The following is a 7,943-nucleotide window of genomic DNA, read 5'->3' as shown; positions in this document are numbered from 1 at the left end:
CATATATACTCTCCAAAAAGCCCAAATTCAAGAAATCTTGGTTCGGGATTCAAACCAATTTCCTCAACATCATAATTTGTTATTATAACATCACATATAGAACAAGGTGCCCACTGACTGATATTCTGGAAGGTACAGTAAATCATATCTCCATAGGAGACGAATAAAATGTCGCGCCAGAAAAAGGACTACGAAAAGACGAACAATACCACATATGTATAAATAATAATAGTAATAGATAGTATTTGTATAGCGCAAATCCCCGCTCAACAGTAAGCTCTATGTGCTTCACAATCTATTCTATTACCCCAACAGACCTGAGAGCATTCTGAAACAACCTCAACATCCTGGGAAGGATACAGTGCAAGCGGCCATTTATAGGCGCTAAAACACTAACATACTGACAAGATCTTTCGGTTTCTATGGCCGGGTGCTCATAATGAGAAGTATTATACGTAGCAGAAATCATATCGTAGACAAAAATGGGTGAAAGTAAATTTGAGCCCGCCGTTTGGATCTCACTCGTCTCACTACACACACCCGGGCTGTCGCTGATCAGAGTGCGGCTATATTTGGTCGCTTTTAAGGACAACAGGGCAAACCCAGATTTCGGGGGTCTCCAGAACTCTTGACCTACATCAAAAGTGGGCATTGCCCTACCTATAGGAGAAGTTTGGTTTCATTGGTGCGTATATTTGTTTGGTTATAGAAAAACTCTCCTTGCCTTTTAAAGAAACTGAACAAGGGGCAAAAACTTTACCTTCCATTTTCTCAAAACAGCGTTTTTCGGGATAGCCCCCTTGTGTTTTTAAAGCGACCTTGGGCATCATGCACGAAAGATGTTTCGAAAGTATTTCAAAGTTTGAGCTTTAGTAAGAGTTTTACGGCACTTGCAACACAATAAGGTCATATAAATGCTGAAGATTAGAGGTGTTACAAGAGAGTAACAAACAAAAAAGAAGGAGGAGAGATAAGGACGATACACGTTTGATATGAAAGAAAATGCAAACCACACCACAGCACCCGCCAACCACCCACAACGTATTTTGAAATAGCGTCAGAACTTGTTTGAGCAAGGAGAAGAAGTACATCGGCACAATGACAGTCATTTCATGCAGGGAAAATAAGCGAGACGGACAAACAGAAACACTAGAGGGAAAGAACAGAAATAACAGGACCTATCAGTGGCACCCTCAACCACCAGCCAAGTAAATCATATCATCAAGAAACCATTGCAGCACATCAAAAATACGAAGAACTCTTAAGATAGAGAATAATAATGATGATAATATGATCAGCATCATTCCCCGCCCAATCTCCCAAATCAACCATCTGCGGGTGTCCAGATAAAGCCGTCATCATTCGAATAAAAACACAAGAAGCTTACTCCAGATTGTCACGCATTTTCCGGATACCGGAAATTTATTCATTAGTGAGCCCTGCTTTAAGGCATTTAGACAGCTGAGAACAAAATCTTCTATACTGCAAGCTGATCACACACACATACTACTTATCAGCAAACATGTCAAAGATGAAGTTGAAGAAAAAAAATACAAGAGTTCAGATTTGTTCACAAACAAACCAGAGCATCAACAATCTATTATGCAAAAAATATGACAATGTGTGGCCATATTTTGTTTAATTAATAAAATAAAGAATTTTTGTTCTATGGTTGTGACTGCAAAGGTAAAGCTTCAACAAAATAGAACATAATCTTCAATAAAACAAATGAACAAAGAGACATTTCAAGTAATTCTATTATTTAAAAAAACAACAACAACAACAAAAAGCCCCACCCAAGGTATTTTAAGTCAACACTCCGGGAAATACTATTAAAAAGTGCTTGCACACATGAACCCTAGAGTGACATCAAATAGGTCATCTAACATGTGCGTATGTTTGTGCGTGTGTACCTGGTGAAGCATCAAACCAATGTGCCAGGATTTGCACAATAATATGGTATAACACAGATAGGTCGAACACAGAAGACTCGAAATCACGCATCTGTCGAACTGGGTCTGCGGCCCCATTTTTTCTTCTTCTTTATCTTTGTAATATCCCTCAAACTATCAAGGCCGGTCCCGACGAATTCAAACTGTCCATGTTATACTGTTAAAAAGATTTTTTATATCTTATCTTATCATATCTATTCCCCTTTAAAAGAAAACACCGTAGTTTCCCAAAAACACATTAATTTGTTATTTCACTCCAGCTTATTATCTTGGTCCTTAGACAAACGTACAGTGTTAAATCCTGTTGCACACTTCTATACGTGTCACGACGCAGTGGAATCAGGCGCTAGTCAATTTTTGGCCATATGGAGTTATTGGTATCATCTTAAAGGATATTCATTTGCCTGGCTTTCGAGGAAAAAAATATCCATTTATCTAGAATAGAAGTCAAGATATTTGCAATTGAAGGAGGTGGGATCGCCTGGTTTCAGAAGTAAAAATTAGCGAGAATATGGCCGCCAAAATTTGGTGACTTCCATAGCTTAAGAGTCCTTGAAAACTGCAAATTTACAAATTTTTTGGGGGGCCTTTAATCAACGTTTTTCCATAAAATCCACAAATAAAAGTGTTTTGGAATGGACATACAAAGTAAGTGTAGGGCCAAAAAAATGCTAATTTCTCGGTTTTTATTATTTTGACGAGCGCCTGATTTCACCACAATGCCTCTCATACTGATATCTCTCAAGGGTGACCAATAATACAATGATATCCCACTATTAAAAACCCTACTTCAGGATAAAACATCCAACCACTAGATTTTTATTTTTTTTAAGTATTTCAAATATAAAGGCAACAAGACCATAAACTTTCACACCAAGAAAAGCTGCATCTTCTTATCTTGGGGTTTGTTTTTTTTTGCGGGTTGCTGTCATGAATTCTCCTTTCCCAAAAGTTTCATAATACGCGTATGAACCAAATAACGACTAGTCGTAATAAACACTCACATTTACTACATAATAATAATAATTGTAATAATAATAATATTATTGATGATGATCATCATAATAACAATAGACAACATTTTTACAGTGCTGTACCCCATTCGGAAACAAGCTCCAAGCTTCTATACATTATGTACAGACCTGTCATGACCCCTAACTATACTAACTTTAGCTCATTCTTTTTCTCAGCCAACCGAGAGAAGAGGGCGACCAGCTGCTAGTGTTGACGAGAGATTAAATTGGCAGCAGTTAGTTATGTTCTGTGGTGTCGCAGCGGGATTTAACAGGCCATAATCTGAGTCGCTATTTCAGCTTGTTCATCCCAATTTTGCCCACTGATTTTCTGTTAGGTCTTCCTCTTCCTCTCTTGCTTTCATCTTTTTGCTTCCAGAGTATGTTTCTTAATATTAAATATTTTTTCTATATTCAATATATTAAATAATTTTTCTATATTTAAAAAAAAAAAAATTTGTACAAAGCTCACACAGAAACTGATACAAGATTTTAAAAATTCACAGGATTCACACATGGGCCTAAATAAAAATAACAGGAGAAAAAGTGAGCGTTTATTCAATATTCAGGCATGGGAACAGCAAAACCATAATTTGAAAGTCGTTATGTTATGACAGCTGAGAATATCTTACGGGGTGCCCACAGCAGGTGGAATTGGGTCGGGTGGGGTCGGGTCCGGGGTCGATAGCCCCACTCACCGCCTGAAAACAAACGCGTTTGTTTTTTAGGCAATGAGTCAGGCGCGATCGACTTGCGCCACGATAGCCATTTTAATTGAACCCTCAATAAGGGTGGCAAACCGCCCCAACCGGACCAGATCCTCCAATGGGCACCCCGCATTAACATGTACTCAAATCGCACTGAAATTTTGAAATGCGAGCTTACATCCTACCAGTATCACTGTACAGTGTATAGGCTGACCTGTGTAAAAAACATTATTCTCTGTATTGTATCGAAAAAAATATTCTCAAAATTTTGGACGAGTGGAATTTCGTAGGGCAACATTGAAAATTCTGATCTAACCGAAAATGATCTAATCCAAAAGGTGTTTCACAATATTCTTTAAAAATCATGTCAAAATGGAGCTGAAATACCCGAAAACCTGGCTGACAAGTGACACACTCTAGCACACATACATAATATACGAACATGCACATAGCAGTGTGCACAAATATAGCACAGAGATTTTCAGGTCCGGAGTTTTTTCTTATAATGTATATTCTTTGTATTTAAAAAAAAGTACAGAGCAAAATTTCTGCATAACGAAAAGATTTCCTTATCCTGCAGATTTCGACATGCTGCGAGTTTAACTAACTACAGTAGCCTGTTAACCATGATCAGACCAGAACTTTGATATGACACCTGTCAGAATTCCCATGCCTGAAATTGCATTTGATCATTGAAACAACAATTTTCTAATGAGTATTGTAAGTGGCACCCAACTAAAACAAAACCAAAAGAACAACAAGAGAGTATGGAGACGACGGGAAACCGGCAATAGCTTCCCCAGCTATGCAACAATACTGTTAATAATTTTAATAATAAAAATAATAGTATCATTAATAACAATATTAATAATAATAATAATAATCATCATCATCATAAGGCAGATAATTTCTAAAGCACCCACTCCCATACATACAGCTCTTGGCACTGTACAATGCCTTCATCTTAACAAAAGACACAAGTAAATGAAATGCATACATACGCTCTTTTGAGATAGACAACGCTAACACATAAGCAGACATTCATACTATCACAGCATGATCGAGATGATGCTATACACACCACTTTACGAACAGAAGAGTTCTATGAATAAGAAGGACCTAAACCATCGAGATGACATTTCATAGGGTGTGCGTTTAACACTTTGCCGTCACATCTCACAGATTGGCGATGTTTACCACCCAGTTTCTTTGGATCTTTCCAAAAATGCCTTTGACTTTGATGGCAAGGGTTTTTACTATAAGAGTTTTGTGATGGCAAAGTGTTAAACGAATATTTAATTTTGCCCCCGGCTTTGTATCCCTCAAATGTTGTGGGAGAGAGCGTTCCAGATGGATGGAGCTAGATGAGAAAAGTCAAAAGAGACATCCCAGCCAATTTTTGACCTCCCTTCCTACCTGAAGTCATAAGAAGAGGCCAATTTCCTGATCTTTTTGTTAATGTTTATAGTAGAGGGTTTTACGGCGCTCGCAACTGCATACGGTCATATGAGCGCCATTCCCTGATCTTTGAAATCTTGATGGAATGTACATTTCAGCAAGGCTGCTGAAATACTGCACAAGGGTGCTTTATGGTTAACACACATTTATGGCTTAGGACAGCAATCTTGTACGAAATCCAAACTGTTGTTGGGAGCCAATAAAGTTTTCTTAAAATACGGATGGTACGGTCATTCTTCTTCTTTTTAGACACGATTCTCGCAGCTTGATTTTGCATTTTAAAAGTGGTGTTCTTTCAAGATGACGACATGTGGGAGGCTTTTCTGACAGACAGTAACAAAAATCCATACAGTAGAACACAGAAGATGAGATGAGGGTTTTCAACCAGTATCCATTCAAGAATACAGACAAATGCTCAATTCTACGCAGCTCACAATAGAACACTTTGCATATAAAAGAAATGTGAGGGTTCATAGATAATTTTGTGTAAAAAAACAAAAACAACAACACCCATATATCTTTCGTTTTGTAGGAGAAATAAATCTCTTTTTGTTCCTTCTACTTGTGTACTCTTCTTCATCAACAGATTATAGATCCTTCAGATTGCACATTAATAATGTCTCTATTTTTCTCTTCATTAACTCTTTATCTCCGGCAAGCCGCTCCTAGCGGCTCGCGATCGGAACCGGGGAGCCGCTGACAGCGACTTGAACACATTCCTTCACAACGACTTCAACATCAAATTACTTTTCGGCAATCCAACTTAGTGACGCTTTTGTCATTTTTAGATTTAATACCAAAAAAGGGACCCGGCATAGTGGGTTTACCCCTCCCCCCTCAGAGATAAAGAATTAAGCAAGAGTTTGCTGTTGAACATCTATGATTCAAAGTCATCAATACCTTGACACCAGTTTAAAATCGGTGAAGATTTATACAGCTGGGTATCATCGGCATGCATGTGAAAGTTTTAACTAAAATTATCTAATGATGTTACCAACGGTAAGGTATATATGGGTATATGGAATTGGGCCCAAAAGTGACCCTTAACAAGATCAAAAACATAGACTGGGATCTGCACACAACCACTGACTGGTTCCGTACTGAGACAAATAAAATTCGAACCAGTCGAGAACAGTATTAGAAATTAGAAATCCCAAAAGTTGTCGATGTTCGTTTGACAATGACAAAACGATCAATAATAAATAGCATTTAAATAGCATTCAACATATTAATAGCATTTGTCTAACGCAAAGTCACACTCGACAGCAAGCTCTGAGCACTTTAAAAGCTAAACCATTTGCTTTCTAACGTTGACTCGTATCACCTATCTATTCATTAAAAACAATCTGAATCTTTAACCCTTTCAATATGATGTGTTCTAAATTCCGTGGTATTTTATTAAGAAGTGGATAATTATGAAAGTCCTCTAACAGCCTGATACGTCTATATGGAACTGAAGGAGTTAACATGCAATCTCACTCGCTCTCGACAAAAGGTCAGTTATCGGGAGCCGTGATTTGTGAATACATGTCTCCACATAAATGTATCCAAGTGCATGTACCAGACAACGTATAGACTCATTACATAATGACACCCTTACTTCTATCCCACCCATCAACGTGATAACTTTCCTATTTTTGATTCAACAGCTACACGAGGTAGAATCAAAGATAGTACATAACAAGACGGTCCACTCAGCCAAAAAAGTGTCAGCCGGAAGTCCACTCTTTGCTGCAGATGGCGCTGCAGTCTGTTTTGAAACTCTCTTTCGTTTCTCCAGAAGAAGAATAGGAATAGCACCTCCTTGTGTGAGCAGATCGACTGCTGTTCATCAGCTGTTCAGGTTCCTTCAGTGCGGAGTTTTACGTTTTTTTTATTTTAATGACCTCTCGCCTTTCATTATAAAGTCAAATTAAACGAAAAAAACAGTAACCTTTTACTCCGGAAGAGGTTTTTTGTCAGCGTAGCCATTTTAAAAAAGTGTTCTTCCGAAATTTGAATTCTTATTTATTCAAAAACCTGTTAGTTTCACTTTGATTTTTTTAACACAAGTAGGGTAACTCTGTTCGCAAAGGGTGCGCATTTGCGAAGAAGGCGCCACCGAATTTTGAGGACACTTTTTTAATTGGCTCAAAGAGAGGAGTGGACCCTCTTGTTATGTAGACTCTTTGGTAGAATGTAATCATTACATACAATACACAAAATCTTCAATCGCAGATACGCAGATATACGGCCAGTAGGTACCTGGCGCCGTTGTTTATATGTAGTTACAAAATTTCAAAATTTCAAAATTCTTTTTGGCTTTACTAGTTTCACTCACCCTGAGGTCAACCATTATGTCGGTTTAACTATTAAATAAATCTCAGCGCCAGAACCCTGGCACCCACTTTTGACTTATTCTGATCAAACAGGAAACAAAATTAGAGAAGAAACACTTGTTTAAATCAATAAGTTAAGGGGTTAATGCTATTTTTTTTAAAGGGTGGGGAAAAAGAAAAAAAAAAAAAAAAAAAAAAAAAAAAAAAGAAAAACAGATTCAAACAAAAAGAAACCAGAGAAAGCAGGCAAAGCCTTGTTTCAGCTCGCAACCTCAGTGCTTTCTTGTCGAATCTCCATTGTTTTTTTAACAGTGAAAATGTGTTTTCTTCTTAAGCTCACTCGTTGTTACGAACTGTTTTCACTGTTATTAAAAATGGAGATACAACAAGAAAGCACAGAGATTTTGCGAGCTGTTTCCAATAACAAAACAAACATAATGGGAAAAAATCTGGGACTTCAGTGCCCGTGTGCATGAGACGGGACGGAGATGGGAG

The sequence above is a fragment of the Aplysia californica genome, unplaced genomic scaffold, assembly GCF_000002075.1.
Source record: "Aplysia californica isolate F4 #8 unplaced genomic scaffold, AplCal3.0 scaffold00824, whole genome shotgun sequence".
NCBI classification, from domain to species: Eukaryota; Metazoa; Mollusca; class Gastropoda; order Aplysiida; family Aplysiidae; genus Aplysia; species Aplysia californica.
This window is presented reverse-complemented; position numbering follows the sequence as displayed.